Genomic DNA, 17,904 nt, shown 5'->3' with positions numbered 1-17,904 from the left:
ACACACACACTCACTCCCGCGCGCCCGGTCCAGGAAAGGGGCCGTTTCAATGGGAGAAGTGTCATTCTCCGGAAAAGGCCCGGCTCGGTCCCCGCAGCCAAGATGTCTGTGTCACTGCTGGGTGGGAAATTCTCATTACGGAGATGGAGACGTGATGAAGGAACGACCAAAATGCCACCATGGCCCAGGCAGCCCACCTGTTCCAGCTCCTGTGAGTTCTGCTTTGTTTTTTAAAGAAACCCTGACCCACCCCAGTGCACGAAACGTTTTTGCACACGGAATGCCTCGCAAAATAGGACCTCGAACACAAGGAGGCATAGGCCTATTTTGCAGCCGGACTCATCTAAGATGACCTGCAGCACAGGGATGAAAATACCATTATTTGGAGATAAACAGAGGGTCGAATCCCTACCCGGACCTTTCCCAGCCTGTCATTTTAGGCAGATCCCTTAACTTCTCAGTGCCTGTCCTCATTTGTAAAAAGGGATCATATTTTTCCCACGGGGATTGTATTTGGAAATGTATGACAAATGCTTACACAATGCCTGGCAGAGTGAGGGTTTGTTTAATCGCTGCCAGCTGTAACAATAGTGTTACCAGATAACGTCAACACCGCTTCTGTGACTCCCAGTTCATTTCAGCAGGAAAGCAGCTTCCAAGGTATCGGCCGCCCACGTCAATGCACATTGACCCTTGAGACCAGTATTTATTATTAATGTTATTATTTAGCATAAACACAAATAATGTGGTGAAGCTGGATTGTCCATGGTACCACCAGCTGGCTTGTCTTCTATCCTATTTCTGGATAGAACATTGTTCAGGCAGCAGGAAACGGGACGGAATTGTAGATTCAGTTATTCTTGTGACAATCATTTTTTTAAATATAAAAAAAAACAACACCACAGGCGCAATAGCCCTATGCTGGGTGTAAAGTCATTGGTACTGGCTCGATATCTTTAAATGACTTTATTCACTTTTGCTTTACCTCTCCCCTCAATCCCTGATTTTTTGCAATTAATTTAAGAGTGATCTTCAAAGAGTCGGTTAATGTGGAGGACACCACCCGGACCCAGAGCCCAGGGAGCGAATCCTCATCGAAACGACACAAATGCCACAGTTAACCAACTACGGATTCAGCCCCAGACCCTTTTACGGTCCAAACTTTGCAACAAGTTTGTGAATCAATTTAGCGGGACATAGTTAGAATAACTGATTACCATCCGTGTAACTCCTGCAGACACTTTCAATAGAAATTTAAAGTGCTCCCGAAACATCAAAGCTGATGGGAGTTTCCATATGGAGACCCTCTCAGAGTCTATATCTTTAGAATGTAAAATACTCAGTACATTCACACAGATCTTTACCTCTGTTTAGGGTGTTGGTTTGTTTCTAATGCTTAAACGTGGAGCCTGTGGAGCCAGTGGCCTTACTCCTACGAATCCTGGTTCGTTTCAGTAGGAAAACTGTTCCCAGGCAAACGCAAGCCGACCTGGGATCCCCGGCTGGGGCGCGCACGGGAGCAACCGATCGACGTTTCTCTCTCTCCCTCCCTCTCTCTAAAAATCAGTAAACATACCCTCAGGTGGGGGTGAAGAAGGAATGAATCCCCAATCCACGGGCGTTCACTCAGAAGGTTGCCCTGCCCTGACCCTCGGGAAAGGAGGAAGGACACGGAGCCACCTGCGTTCACAAAGAAGTTTCCACAGATGGAGCAGGGGCCACAGGACAGGCGTCTTCGGGGCGCCTGGAATTCGGAGAACGCGTGTCTGCCTGCGACCGCGCTCACTGGCTGTGGAAGAGGCCGACAGTCCCCCCGGTTGAAGGTACAGCCTGGATGGAGGGAGCGTCCGCAGACTCGGCCCACTCCTCCTTCCTTGGAGCAGGCAGGGTCTCTGCGGATGAAGATGTCAGGGACCCGGTAGAGGGCAGGGAGGGGCAGGACGGGACACCCCGTGCCTGGATCTGCGCAGGGCCTCGCAGCCCCACCAGGCCAGGGGAACAGCCCACCTCAGGTGAGAAGGCCCCCCTCACCCGCCTTGTCCCAAAGATTAGGAGAAACGTGGGGCAGGACAACTGCCCCCTTGTTTTGGTGGCAGACAAGTGTCTGTGGTCAGGAGCCAGACCCCAAAGCCACCCAGCCCTCTGGCCCAAGCCCGCTCCCGGCCCTCCCGTCACTGGACCTGACCCGACCTGACCTTCCCTTCCCTCCACACACAGGCGGGTTCCAGGTCCCCAGACGCCGGCTTGGGCTGGCAGGAGCAGGAACCACCTGTGGCTTCTAGAAAATGCTGAACCGCCATCGGAAACCATTTCCTCGTTGCTTTGCCATCTGCGGACGTGACCTAAGTCCGAGGAGCCTTCGTGCCCACGTGGGTGGGAGCACACGGCCTCACCTCATCTGGCGCCGAGGTCTCTCCGTCTTCTGTTTCCCCGTCTGGAGTGAACGGAACAGTACGGCCCCCGGGCCGCAGGGTCCCCCGAGTCTCCGCCGCCCACACCCACCCCATCTGGAAATCCCAAGCCCTAGTGGACTTTGCTCTGTATCACTAAGAATACAAGAGTCCGTTTTTCAAGAACTGAATAGAAGCCCCCAAGTCACCAAACCGGGGCAGCTGGTTTGCGCCAACGCAGTAACCGCCCTGTTTCTAGGGCCTTTTTTCCCTCCACCAAAACCAACTTACACCGATGACCAACGTCTCAAACCGCCTTGCTGTCCATTTAACACGGAGAAGACAGGCAGCCAGCTGCTGTTCTCAAAACACCGTCGGACAGATTCTCCCCACTTCCGAAGCAGCTCTCCACCCCGAGCGACTACTTCCTTCCCGCCCTGACCCCTCTCGGAGCCGCTGGCATCTGGAGTCAGGGGCAATCAGGGGGGCGGCGGGGCCTCCCACCCCCCGCCCCCAGTGCAGAAAGGGTTCCCACACAGCATCTGAAATACCTGTCTCGGCGCAAGGGGGGTGCCGTCTTTAAAAGCCAGACTAAACGGGGCCAGGGGAGTTTGCAAAAAGACACTATCTAATGGCAATGTAGGTCCCATCACGCGTGGGATAAACATGCACTGCCAGTGCCTCGGAGTCTTTCTTTTTCGCTTTCTCCCTCCCCAATTTGAGGACCTGGGTCCACAGTCTTAGCTCCCGGATAAACCCAGTGCAGGGTGCGTTTCAGGATGAGGGACACGGGGCAGGAACATGAGAAAGGACCAGATGGCCCGGGGTGGTTCTCGGGGGTAAGTGAAGGTGAAGGCCGTGGGAAAAGGGGTGGGACCCGGAGGCAGAAGTGTACAGCCCGGGGGGGGGGGGGGCAGCAAGTGGTCTGGGGCGGTCTGGAGCCCTCCACACTGTTGGGGAGGGACAGGTGGCTGGACCCGGCCTGGCGGCCAGGGGGACTGGGCAGGGAAAACCGCCCCGGGGCCGGGCTCCACCCGGAGAGTGCACGGCGGTGACACTGATGAGGCTGAAGCCACTGGTTTGGGTTTTCCAGCTCAGATCAGATCAGCCCCCAGACAGGCCGCCTCTGAGGACGGCAGGACACAGGCAACATCCTGGGTCACTCCTCCAGCCGCGGTCTCTCAGTCAGCAGCGCCCCTTACTGGCCGGCGGCTGCAGGTCCCCAGGGCTCCGGGCTCCTCCCCAAACCCTTGGCACCTGGCGGCCCACAGGTTTGCTTCACCTGGTGGTAGAGCTTTGCGCGCAGGGGGAAGGGCGGCCCCTGAAATCCCAGCCCCAGTCCCCCGACTACCCCTCGGTTTTGATCTCTGCTCTCTGCGGTCAGGCTTCTCTGCGGGAGTTTCACCATCAGGGGACCTGCTTCTCCCAGGAGGCCGAGAACCACACACACACCGCGTGTGATCAGGGCAGGTCCCAGTGTCGAGACGCCTCCACCAGTGTCCAGCCTCGTGGCTGGAGGACCCGTGTCCCCTGCGGCAGGACCGGCCGCAACTCCGCGCAGTTGCTGTCAGAGGACAGACAGACTGATACCCTGGGATGTTCTCCAGAGAAGCCCTCCTGGTTAAGTGCACGGAGTTCATTAGCAAAACGTGGGGGTCAGCGGGTCCCAGGGGAGGTGCAGGCGTGTGGCAGCTGGGCAGCCGGAGCCGCCTGGGCTATTTTAGGTGAGGGGGGTGGCGCCCAGGGAGACAGGTGGAGGAGCTTTATTTTGCTTTCTTGCTGTGAGGATTCGCACCCCCTGGGTAATTTAAAGTTTGTAAAGAACCCTGGAATTCCTCAGAGGGAAGGCGTCATTGCAAATAAAATCAAGAGGCCGCAACGCTAGTGTCGGTGGTGGGGGCAGGGGGCAGTGCTCGCAGGCTCGGGTGTGCAGCTGAGGGGCTCAGGGCGGGGCTCAGGAATTTTAGGGGAGCTGCTTTTCATACGCCCAGCTCTTATCTGAGGGGCCCGTGTGCTCATTTCACCAACATTAATTGTTCTGGGCACCGTGCTATGGTTTTCCGTGTTAATTCATTTAATTCTCACAACCGACCAAATGCATTAATTAATTCTAGATCCACGGGTGTTTAATCAAAAGAATTTTACAACGTCCACCACCCCACCCCGCCCTTGGGAACAGGGTTAGCCCAGCTGATGCTCCGAGTCCGGCGTCTTACCCCTCCCAATGCCATTGTCAACACTGGGAGCCCTACTCAGGAGTCGGCAGCGACTCCCCAGGCTTGTTCCTCAGCTCCGATTCCCTCCGCCTTCTCCTAAAGCCTTCAGTAACACTCTCCACCTGCTCTCTCTTCTGGCTTCCCTCCCATCTCTCCAAGCAAATCTGTAACCCCAGTAGTGGGCCCCGTGTCCAGGACAGGAGGACGCGCGTTCCGCAGTCAGTGTTGCTATGACCTGATAAACCTGAGCCCCACGGAATAGACACGGAGTTCAACTCTGACTTGTATTTTCCAGCCCGTGCAGACTGCAGGTACCTGGAGGCCCGGGAGGGGCTTCTCCAGCCCACCTGTCCCTGCTTATCCCATAAGCATGGACGTTGCCTCAGTCCGAGCCTCTCTGGCAACATCCTAGGGTCATCCACTTGGAAGGAAGAAAACGACACCCCCTTTTGAGAGATGTGTCCAACAGCAACTCAGAAAGTTTACCCTGGAGGAGAAATGTGTACCTCTTCATGAATTAGTCAGTTCATCGACTATTTCCTGACCACCTTATAAAACCATAGTGAGAAATGTCATTTATTAAGCGTCTACTATATACCGAACCTCATGCTTGGTGCCCTGACCAGGAATCAGACCCTGACCCCTTGGTTCATGGGTCGACGCTCAACCACTGAGCACACCAGCCGGGCTCAAATCTGGGTATTCTGATTTTGCCATGTGGCATTCTTAGCGCAGCTGGTATCTGCACACTAACAAGAACTAGCTACCGTCAGGGTTAGCAGTTACTATTATAACCACGGCCACCGTGATGGGCGCTGCTGGGAGCAGCTCACGTACGTGAGTTCATTTCATCTCCTAACAGCAGTGCTTTGTAAGTATGATTATTGCCTTCATCTTACAGAGGAGCAAAGAGGTAGGATTAGTAACCGCACAGCCAGCAAGGGTGTGGCCGAGCACCTGGCAGTCATGAGACGCCACACCCAGACACCTCCACGGAAAAGTCCTTGTCCCAGCTGAGCCCTGCAGTTGCTGCGGGGGGCACCTGGAGGCCAGGCTGTTACCCCACTGCAGCCTCACAAGCCCCCGTCTGCAGCGGCCCAGCAGGACCTGCCCAGGGACTCTGGGTGCACGTTTCCCTGAGATGCACAGGTGCAGGGTTCCTGCAGCACTTGTTTGGGGAACCAGGAGTTTAACTGAACTATATTCTCCATTGCAGTGCAGACCCTCAGAAAATCATGTTTGCCCCCTGGGAAGGTTTATTAAAAGAGTGTTCCTCGTTTTGCTGATTTTAGGAGCTTTAACCCGATTATTTTGTGTATTCCTCTTATTTTAATATTTGTTACTTGTAACTTACATAGTATGTTTATGTATTAAAATGTTGCTATAATGTATTAGAGTATTGTTACTGTAACATTTTAGAGAGTGTCATTTTGTTTTGCTCTATCTTAGGAAACATCAGTTCATGACACGTATAGAGTAAGAACCCCCCAACATTGTCCTTATTGGTCATATGAACTTTTGTTCCACCCTTCAACCACCCAGAAAATGCTCTTGTTTTAATCTTCACTCGAGGTTACTTTTTTATTGCTTTTCAGAGAAAGTGGAAGGGAGAGAGAGAAACACTGATGTGAGAGAGAGACATCGACTGGTTGCCTCCCACACACACCCCAACGAGGGCGGAGAAGGAGGCTGCAAGGGGCGTTTCGGAGGCGAGAGCCCCACGGTAAAGAAGGCGCGGAGCGGACCCCCAGAGAGCGAGCCCACCTTCACTGGCACAGCGCCGGTCATATAGCCCGCAGAGCGCTAATGCCGCACGCGCGGTTGTGTCCGGCTGACTCCTCATTACGCCAGGTCTCCCTCACGCACACGTGCAGGGTGGTCGGCGTCACGGCCGGGACACCGAGACTATCAGCCCGACCCGACACGCCTGACACTGCGGTACTGGCCCTCGGCGGGAATCGAATCCAGGACCCGGCGCTCTAACCTAACCGCTGAACTGAACCGGCCAGGGCCAGAAAATGCTTTAAAAATTTTTTGTATATATAATAACCACAATTTTTTTAAAAGACAAAAAGCTTGACGCCTCACCTGTAAGGTTATATATATCGTGTATCACACATTAACCAAAATGAAATGTTTTCGATATTTAAGTGGAATATGAGAATTTCGCACGTCTCGAAGCCCCGGCCGGGGCCTCTCCTGGTCCAGGTTCCACAGCCTGTGGGTCACCGGCGCCCTACAGAGGTGCCTGGCACCTGGGCTGGGACGTCGTTAACTGTAGGAAGTCCCCGCCAGCACCTCGGCCCCTCCAGTTGCTCCGGGGTTACTGACCTGGGGCAGCTACTTCAGTCTTACCCCTTTACGCCCATAAACCGTGCTGCCTGTGGGGTCTGGGGAGGCATCACCCCCATGTTTTATCTACGTGTGTGTGTGCACACGCGTGTGTACCTACTCGTAAACATGACTCTGCCTTTCCAAAGGAAGACGGGAGTCAGGTGAGAGTGGATGCTGGCAGCTGCCGGGGTGCACAGTGCTGGCCAGGAGCTCAGCCAGGCCCCAGGCGCCCAGGTGCTCCAGGGGCCCAGGGGCCCGGGTGCCCAGGGGCCCAGGTGCCCATGCCTTTGCTTGCTTCTCAGCTGCAGCTCAAACCGGATTTCCACAGGACGGGTGCGGCCAAGGGGACGTGCGTGTTCGTTACACAAAATGACCCGCTGAAAATATTTTGCTGGCCAAAAAGAAAATAAATAAACCCACCCGACAGCAAACGTGCTTAATCTTGACATCTGGGAATGCTGCTGTTAACATGGTTAGCTGTTTCTCAAATGGGTTAACGTGGAAAATAGAAGCCATTTGTGACAACTGGCCGGGACATTTGTGCTTGGCGCCCACCGGTCAATGAGCTGAGCCCGCGCCCCTGGTTTTCACCACACACCAAGTGCAGGACTTCTTGCCCCAAACACTGGTCTAAAAGACACAAAAGCCTTCGGGCTGCCTGATCTCTCCGTCTGCGTCTCATTACTGGGGGGGGAGGGGGGCCTGTTTCGGTCAAACAACCGCTGCTTCCTAGCCTAACGAGGGGGCCCGTGGCGTGTGCCTGGGACATATTCCTCGGAGAACGAGAAACCTCAGGCAGGGAAGAGGAGACTCTTGTTAAGCCCCGGAAAAGTAGGCGGAGATGTAAATGCGCTCCCTGCCACACGTGCCTAATTGCCCATAAATGTCATTAAGTTGAGAAACGTTTTCCACCAAATTAACTTTGACTCCTGATGTCTAATTAGCAGGAGGAGCTGGAAGATAACAGCGTAGCAGCCACTGTTTAAGGAAACGTGTTTGGTGGGTGACTTTTGGCGAACGCAGCCTTGAACCAGGGCTTGAAGCTGTCAAAACCGAGCCTGAGCCCGGCAATTAAGCACAATGTCTCTGTGTTGGTGCCAAGAATGTTACGGCTGCCCCGCAGATGTTGTTCCAAATTGGTGGGGAGTGCGGCCTTCCTCGGAGCCCGCTGTGCGCCCGAAGGAGAGGTGTGGGCGGAAGGAAAGAGGGCAGGGCCGGCGAACCCAAACACCTCTGCCGGAAAATTGGGGGGTGATGCGTTTAAGAGGATTGATTCCATTTTTAGTCTTTTTCAAAACTTAAGGACAGCCCTGGCCGCGTGGCTCCTCCCATACACCGAATGGCCGCGGGTTCGATTCCCAGGCAGGGCACATACCCAGGCTGCGGGCCTGGTCCCCGATCGGGGTACGTACGGGAGGCAACCGACCCATGTTTCTCGCTCACATCGATGTCTCTCTCCCTCCTCTAAAAATCAATAAAAATATATATTCAGGTGAAGATTAAAATAAACAAAAACACTGAAGGAGAAAACTCCTCGGTAATTCAGAGCCAGGAGCGGCAGGTGGGGCTCTCACTGCTCCCGGGCCTCGGGGGCAGGTGTGCTGCCGACTCTGACCTGTGACAGGGAAACCGAGGCCCAGAGGCCCGGACCTTCCCAGGCTCCAGGAGCTGGCCAGCGGGGGGGACAGGCTTTGGACCTAGGTCTTGTGCCTCTAGAGCTGGAACCTCGGTCCCCGGCACCCCAGGGCCCCGTGTGCGTCTGGCAGGGCTGCCTGTAGCAGAGTCCCGTGAGGTGAGTGGCTTCAACGACAACCGTGTATTGTGTGTTGTCTCTCGGATCTAGAGGCTGGAGGTCTGAGGCCAAGGTGTGGGCAGGGGTGGTTCCTTCTGAGGCTGAGGGACAGTCTGCCCCACCCTCTCCCCAGCTCCCCGTGGTTTGCTAGCAACTTCTGAGGCTCCGTGGCCTGCGAAGCCGTCACCCGGGTCTGTCTCCATCGGCACTCACTGGGGACGCGCCCTGCGTCGGCTTGGAGGGCGTCCGACGTCTCAGGCGGATGGGCCTGGCTCCCTAGGGAACCGGAGTGAAGACATAGTCGGCCTCAGGTGGTTCTGCAGCGGGGTCTCGCCCCCAAAAGAGAGACCACAGAGGGGAGGAAGGGAAGGAAGGAGACGCGGAATGAAATTGTGCCACCTTCTAGTCTTACAACTTGACAGGGCGGCTGGCGTTTCTGGACTGTCCCTAAAAGATGCGGAGAACCCCCGAGGACACGACACTCGACATCAAACGGCCCCACCGATGCTGCGGGATTGAAACAGAGTCCTCAGGTCTCCGAGTCACAGAGCCGCACGTTTAAAGAGAAAAGGGATTGGGTGTGACTAGGTTGGCCAACTGCCCCCTCCAAAGGAGAATCCTTCTCAAACACAGGTTTGAGCTCTCAAGAGTTAAGGAAAAGACAGAAACACTTGGTTAAATATGTTGGGATCAGAAACGAAAGCGGGGGAGCCACGTGCGGGGGGGCCCCCAGTGGGTTCTTGGGTTACGCATTGTCTGGGGCGCTGCCGCCTGGCACACGTGGTCCACAATATCAGCCACACGCCACCGACACGTGGACGAAGGGGCAGCCACGTCCCCAGTTCCAGCTCTGTGCCTGTCTTGAAGGGGCCGGACCCTTGTCAACACTTCTTTCTCTGCCAGAGAAGAACGAAGGGTGGGGGGGGGGGAGACCTGCCAATAAGCAGCTTCAAACACAGTCTCACTCCCACCCGGAGCATGGGTTTATGATTCGAGAACCGAGCACAGCACAGATCCCCTCCTGAGACTCCCCGGGAGCAGGCTGTGCCCCGGGAATCCCCCGTATCGTCCTTCACACGCAGCTGAGCGATGAATGCACAGCTAATGAGAGATCCAGCTTGTCTCTAGTTCGTGAAAACCTGGGGACACCCACTCTCCGGGCAATGGCCTTGCCCCTGCAGGTCTCAAGACTTCCCGGCTGCCCTGGCCGGTGTGGCTCGGTGGGTTGGGCGGCATCCTGTGCACAAAACGTTGCCAGTTCGATTCCCGGTCAGGGCACATGCCCGGGTTTCATCCCTGATCCCTGGTAGGGAGGGTGCAGGAGGCAGCCGATCGATGTTTCCCTCTCACACCCGTGTTTCCCTCCCTCTCCCCTCCTCTCTCTCTAAAAATCAATTAAAAAATCTTTAAAAAAAAACACACACAAAAAACACCTTTCCAGCCGGCAGCCCAGGAGCACAGTGAGCGCTCTCCCAGTGCCCGCGCCCTGCTGACAGGTTCTTAAAAGTTTTTCCCTTTTCTTAACTCTTGAGGGCTCACGGTGAGCCAGACGAGTCTCAGTCCTTTCTCGGTCGAGATGATGGATTCGCACAAAACCCTGCATGATTTGCGGTGGAAACGGCACCGGCCCCTGAGCTCAAAACCCAGCGTGACGCACAGGTTATCCCGGTGACAGATTTGGAATTCAAATTCCGCTCTAGACAATGGTCCCTGATTAAGCCCTGGCTGTTGTATCTCGTGTACCACTGATCCTGGGAGACACCTCTTCACCCAGACACACGAAGGAGGTGAACCGGCCCAGGGGGCCACCCAGAGAGATGACACATGCAAAGCGGAGCCCCCCAGGTGCCACCCCGCGGGCCCAGGCCAGGCTGTCTCGGAGCCGTGTGACCGAAGGGCTGTTTCTGCGGCCGAGCCAGGTACCTGTTGACCGGCTCCCCCCTCCAGCTCAGATCCTCTGTTGCTGTCATTGCCACACGCCTCCCGGCTCATCGGGGTGGCCCAGCCTCATTAGGAGGGGATTTGGTGCCTGTTAGTTAATTGAGGCCCGTTCCCGCCACCTGCCACTCGCAGGCCTCATCTGCACACTAACAGTTCCTAATTGTCATCATACGGCAGGGTCCCCACAACAACTTGAGAACAGACCCCGAGCAGCGGCGCCGGCTCCGCGCTGGGCCCGGCACTGTAACAATTTACCAGGGGCCAGCTGCTCGGAGAGGAAAGGCCCCGCTCCCACGACGGCCTGGAAGTTTGCTGTTCGCGGCGCTCTCTGGTTAATTAACGTAGAGACGGTCTTCTTGGGGAGTCGTCGCTGAGGGGGGATAAAAGGCTTCGTCTGCACGGGGACAAACTCAACGGAACACGAATGTCTGGGACACCGGGCGGCACATCACTTAGAAACAGCTCGGCTTCTATGGGCACAATCGGAGCCAGTGCCTGTGTGTGCGCGTGTGTGTGTGCGTGCGTGTGTGCGTGCGTGTGTGCACATGCACACGTGTGACTTCTGTTCAGAGACCAAGAACGGTGGCGGGGGTCCGAGCACTGTCCCATGTCTTGCTTCAAAAGAGTTGGAGTAGAAGCGAGTGCGGGAGTGAGGACCTAACGCTGGTGGGCCCCTTGGGAATGGAGGGCCAAGCAGGGCCGGCCACGTGGGTGAGGGCCGTGGAAGTGAAAAGAGACAGGAAAACACGGCCCTGAGCTGAAGAGTCGGAGGGACTTTAACAAAGGCGTAGAACACACATCGAGTGAGACGTGGAAACAATCCTACAAAGAGAGGGCAGGTGGGCAGGACGCAGGAGGGAGGCTCTACCCCTGGGAGACGTGACAGGGCTTCAGGGCCCAGGCATCACTCCTGTTAGGAATCAGTCTGGGCTTAAAAGAAATCAGACCATGGTGCGTGAGACGATTAGGAGTTCTGTCTGTCTGTCTGCTTGCTTGCTTGTTTTTTAAACTGTAAGCACAACCCCGACACACTTTCCTGGGGTCCCAAGGCCACGGGCTCTCTGATGCCCCGTCACTCAGGTATTTTCCTGGTCTCACCCCCCAGACCTGGCAGAGTGTTTGCCTAGTGATTTCTAAACCACGTCGGACTTATTAGCGCCCACCCGCCTCCATGCTGGTTGAGGGACTGGCAAGGAAATAAGAAAAACCTGGAATGAGCCCCACAGGACATGCACTAAAAAGAAAGAAGAGAGAACAGGGGAGACTAACACAAAACCTCGACATGGGGGGAAGGTTAGAGAGTCAAGTGTCTTTCTCACCACAGGCTCGACCAGGCGACAGAAGACTCTTCTGAGCCAGGCTGTGGGGCCTCACCTCCTCCCTCCCCACCTCCAGGTTTTCAGAAACAAATGGAAAACGGAAACCTGACCTGAGAGTGTCTTTTTTTAAATAAACTAAGTTCTGGACATAATCCCCTCCTTCCTAGAGAGAGAGGAAGCCCCAGTGGGAAAAGGCAGGGTTTGGGAGTTGCTTCCGGACGCGGTTCCAGCCTTGTCAGGGGCCAGGGGCACCACCTGCAGAGAAGGGCCCTTTCCAGTAACCCTCCCGGACGGCCGTGGGGTGAGCGCAGTTCAGTAACTAAACACCCGGCGAGCAAAGGCGCCTTTTGCCAGATCACGGGGCCTCTTGCTCACACATACCTATTTTTTGGTATCGTCTCGGAACGCGTCAAGTGACTCAAGAAAACTGGTGCCACTGGCTCTCTCGCTACGTTTTGATAAAGAACATTCCTGTAGGTCTCCCCGGAGGCCAGCTGGAACCGCACAAGCAGAGCCTTAAAACGTCCTCAGCATAAGTTGTTAACCACGGCCCCAGTGCCTCGTCCAAACGTAACTCGGCCCGCCGTGCAGACCCAGGGAGGCCTCCTTTGCTGTCTCTCCTTGCTGGCTACCGGCCTTCCCGCCCCCTCCAGCGTCCCTCTCCGATGTCACTCACTGCTTCCCATGCCCGCTTCCTCCAGCCCATGAGCCCGAGGGGCCTCGTCTAGGCCGCTTCCCAGAGCTGGCAGATTTCAGAGGAAAAAAAACCAGCCGAGAAAGAAAGAGTGGCAGTTTGACACTGCACTGTCACAGTTAAAACGGCCCTGCGCGTGACCCAGGCCTGGACACGGAGGCCCGGTGCCCAATCACAGCTGAGGCGGCATCTGGCACGGTTCGCGGGCCCTCCGCTCCATGCTGGGGACCAGATGCCTCTGTTTATGCTCCCTCCTCCCGCCTTCTGCCCGCGGCAGCCAGGCAGAGCCGCCAGCCATCACCCCTTCATCTGTCTCCGCAGTCCTGTCTTTCAGTGTGTTCTTCCCTCCACCCCTTTCCGGCCGCACAGTCCCCCACGACCGGAGCGGTGGTTCTTCTCTTTTTAAAGTTTGACCCGACAGAACAAAGCGGAGCACAAGCCGGAGCAGGAGGCCTTTGATGCCCGGAGGGCGGGGACCACGCCCGGGGACCACCGGCGCCCCCGGCTTCCCCATCGACTTCCTGCCCCGAGTGCCACTGTGGCTGCTCAGGGCGATTACCTGGCAGAGCCACCTCTAAATGCCGGCTCTTAGCAGTAAGATAGACCCGCGGCGCTGGCGGTTGGAGGCTGGGCCAGGGAGAGGCCCATCTGAAGCCAGAAGGCAGCTGCCACTTCTGAGAGGCCCTCGGTGGGTTCCGGGTTCGCATTTTAACCGGTCACCCTCGGCCCCTCGATGCCTCCTTTCTTCCCACCAACCCTGCAGCACGTGGCTCCCACCGAAGGGACGCCTGCGAGTCTCTTCGTGACTCACCCACCGCCCGCCCTGCGGCCCCGGCCACAGCGTCTGCATCACGGGAGCGAGAGCAGAGGAGACCCAGCCCCGCTCCCTGGCTCCCAAAACACCGCCGGGCAGCCAGGGCGGAGACAGGGTGACAAGGCCCTGGTCTCCCAATGCACTGTCCATCCCGCGCAGGTCAGTGGCTGTCCTTGCTGAGGACAGGTCCTCATCACATCCTGGAATCCTCCCTGGGTCACTGTGTTACTGGAAATGCCCCCCAACAACCCCCCACTGGACCCTCCTTAACGTTGAACTTCAGAATGAGTTTTCCCCTAGAAATCCTGTGACCCACAGTAGGTTCTTCAGGCCCAAAAATTCGGCCGCGTCGCGGGCTGCGGGAACACTCCCTGGGCTTGCCTGCGACGCTAACAAGTATACGTTGATTCAACTAAATTTTTATTGAGATACAACCAGGTTTCAGGGGCCGGGCTAGGTGTTAGGGGTGCACAGGTGAGTGAACCAGGGCCCCCGCCCTCAAGAGGTGGAGGGGACACCAGAAAACGTGTCACCAACTCATTGAAATACAATGCGGTAAGTGATACCTGTTGAAAAGGTCTATTTTTCTCACGGAGATCGAGTGTGAAAAAACGAAAAGAGGTCAAGGGGAAGAAAGAAAGGAGGGATTTAAAAAAACGGGGGGGGGGAATTTTCTTTCTTTTTTTTCACAATTCACTTTGTTCATTAAGTTGTACATAGTTTTATGTACTTCATGTAAATCAGTTTCACAAAAAGAAAACACTGTAACCCTGATGAGGAAGGAAAACATAAAAGAACAGGTTTCCCAAGGAGCCACTGCTCCCGTTTTTGGTTTGTTTTTAAGCAGAGGAATTCAGAGTGGGGGGGAATTTTCTTAACGATCCTATTGGTTCCGGTTCTCCCTAGATTTCCAATGCTCCCTTCTAATATGCCGCTTTGCAAATTTAACTTTAACTTAATGGTTTTTTAGCAAACAATGGCATATTCTGGCAAGATGTCATTCATATTGTTCGGTGCTCTCGGGGTGCAAATAGTACGCGGCTGGGGTCCCACCGGTAGCTCAGAAACCCTCACACACGCTTTTTCCTTTTGAAAATAGCCTAGCCTCTGAGCCACCACGCCTCACACATGATTAACTCATCGCGAGTCCAAAATTAGGCACAACATTGACTAATTAATCCTCATGACAACAGGAAGGAGCCCTGAACGGTTCCGGGCAGCACCCCCCCCCCCCCCCCCCCCCGGGTATCACCGCCGCTGTATTTTAAGGACCTTGTTCTTTCTAGGCTTTCTCTTATCAGCACCCCCACCCCCCCATAAAAACAACCAACCACCCAGGAGTGTGTCATGAGCCAGATTTCTCCTTCCCCCCCTCCCCCTCCCTCTCCCCTCCCACCCCCCAGACCCGGACGTTGGGTGTGATCCCCACACCCCGGCCTGGAATTCAGCACGAAGGACACCTCCCTGCTCGCGGGGAACAGCTGGGGAGGGAGAGGCGGTTCCGCTCCAGGCGAGACCTTCAACCGGACGCCCACCAAGAAAACCAGCCCGCCGAGAAAAGCATCGCACCCCAAACCTAATTCCAGCCTGCTCGTGCCGCAAGGACGTCCAGGCAAGAAAAAATGTGTTTCTTAAATATAACCCGACTAAGCAAACGTGACACGAAGCTTCCGCTTAGAGTCTGTCCTAAAGGGCGCAGATGGCAAGGCGCGCGGGACGCAGAAGGCGGTGGGTGCTGCACACGCCACGCCACAGACGGCGAGGCCGAGCTCCATGCGGACAGTGGGGCCGCCCTGCCGTCCAGAGACGGGGCCGGTTTCTACTGACCACTCTCCATCAAACATTAGAAAATCAGCTTTATGCTCACATTATTTTTCATTTCTCTCCTAAGAAGTTTCCGCTTGTTGATAATTTGTTAATAGGTATGCTTTTGGAAAAAACGTCTTTTTGGGGAGGTCTAAAGGGACCAAGGATTTGGGGCACAGAAACTAATGACTCCGTCAAGGTGGCCAGGCAGGTGTCTGCTGGGCTCACAGAGGGGCCGTTGAAGTGCCTGGGCAGTGACGCAGCTCAGCCCTTACCCTCCCACCACAGCTTCCACTCACTGCGGCCACGCGGACGGCGCTGCGTCTCTCCAGCCTCCCACGCTCTGGCTGGCGACGTTACTTGACAGGTGCCCGGATAGTGCAGCTGCTGTACCTGGAACAGCCTCTTGCACGGCCTAGGAAAATCAAGAAAATATTTTCAAAAGAAAATCAAATCAATGCTGTCTGAATTGAAGCACACACACACACACCCCTTATATAAACGTGTGTCTTATAGAAATGGGGGAAATGTCACCAAACCAAATAACCGACGAGCGGGGGTCACAGCCCCTCAACGGCAGGGACCAAAGCTCCATGGGAGAGGAAGTTTGTGTCGGTCACTCACCCACACGCCACAAGCCTGACCGAATTAGACCCTCCAGTCACATTTCTGGTGGCTCCTCTGATTTGGGTTTCTGTGAATTTGGATTCAGCCACCAGCCTTATTTCACCCATAACATGGAAGTAAATTTAAATAAGCCAGAAGGCAGCTGAGAAAAGCCAGACTGGCAAAGCCCACAGTCCTGCAAACGATCGTAAAAGCAGGGACGCTGGGAAGCCACCGCCCCTGGCCTGAGCCGCTCCCGTGGCCTTGCTCTCTGCAAGCTCGGCATCCCCAGGCGCTGTGACCATGGGCTTCCAGTGAGCGCGGTGGTCCTGGTGGTGGCAGTGGTCACTGTGGTGGCGGTGGTCACGGTGGTGGTGGTGGTCCTGGTGGTGGCGGTGGTCCTGGTGGTGGCGGTGGTCACGGTGGTGGCGGTGGTCCTGGTGGTGGCGGTGGTCACGGTGGTGGCGGTGGTCACGGTGGTGGCGGTGGTCCTGGTGGTGGCGGTGGTCCTGGTGGTGGCGGTGGTCATGGTGGTGGCGGTGGTGGTCATGGTGGCGGCGGTGGTCACGGTGGTGGCGGTGGTGGTCACGGTGATGGTGGTGGTCACGGTGGTGGTGGTGGTCACGGTGGTGGCGGTGGTCACGGTGATGGCGGTGGTCACGGTGATGGTGGTGGTCACGGTGATGGTGGTGGTCACGGTGGTGGTGGTGGTCACGGTGGTGGCGGTGGTCATGGTGGTGGCGGTGGTGGTCATGGTGGTGGCGGTGGTCCTGGTGGTGGCGGTGGTCACGGTGATGGCGGTGGTCACGGTGGTGGCGGTGGTCACGGTGATGGTGGTGGTCACGGTGATGGCGGTGGTCACGGTGGTGGCGGTGGTCACGGTGGTGGCGGTGGTCACGGTGATGGTGGTGGTCACGGTGATGGTGGTGGTCACGGTGGTGGCGGTGGTCACGGTGGTGGCGGTGGTCCTGGTGGTGGCGGTGGTCACGGTGGTGGCGGTGGTCACGGTGGTGGCGGTGGTCACGGTGATGGTGGTGGTCACGGTGATGGTGGTGGTCACGGTGGTGGTGGTGGTCACGGTGGTGGCGGTGGTCCTGGTGGTGGCGGTGGTCACGGTGGTGGCAGTGGTCATGGTGGTGGCGGTGGTCACGGTGGCGGCGGTGGTCATGGTGGTGGCGGTGGTCCTGGTGGTGGCGGTGGTCACAGTGGTGGTGGTGGTCCTGGTGGTGGCGGTGGTCACGGTGGTGGCGGTGGTGGTCATGGTGGCGGCGGTGGTCATGGTGGTGGCGGTGGTCACGGTGGTGGTGGTGGTGGTCATGGTGGTGGCGGTGGTCCTGGTGGTGGCGGTGGTCACGGTGATGGTGGTGGTCACGGTGGTGGCGGTGGTCACGGTGATGGTGGTGGTCACGGTGGTGGTGGTGGTCATGGTGGTGGTGGTGGTCCTGGTGGTGGCGGTGGTCACGGTGGTGGCGGTGGTCACGGTGGCGGCGGTGGTCACGGTGGCGGCGGTGGTCATGGTGGTGGCGGTGGTCCTGGTGGTGGCGGTGGTCATGGTGGTGGCGGTGGTGGTGGCGGTGGTCACGGTGGTGGCGGTGGTCACGGTGGTGGTGGTGGTCACGGTGGTGGCGGTGGTGGTGGTGGTGGTCACGGTGGTGGTGGTGGTCATGGTGGTGGCGGTGGTCACGGTGGCGGCGGTGGTCCTGGTGGTGGCGGTGATCACGGTGGTGATTTCCTTGTTGTTTCAAATACCCCCATGTCTGCCAAGCACTTCTACCCCTTTGAGGTTTTGCACCTAATATATTTTCACCAAAGTCGCACAGTATGTTTCTTGCTTGCGCTTCTACCTGGGGCACGCAGACTGCCCCGCAGTAGGTAAAACTCACCCAGGTGGCGCTACTGTTGCCAGGAGCGGCACTGCCGGCGTAGCTGCGGGGCCTTGGCCTGGCCTGACAGGTCAACGAGAAACTGACCGAGTGTACAAACCGTGGAGTT

This window comes from Miniopterus schreibersii (assembly GCF_964146895.1).
Source record: "Miniopterus schreibersii genome assembly, chromosome: 5".
NCBI classification, from domain to species: domain Eukaryota; kingdom Metazoa; phylum Chordata; class Mammalia; order Chiroptera; family Miniopteridae; genus Miniopterus; species Miniopterus schreibersii.
Note: the sequence above shows the minus strand (reverse complement) of the source record.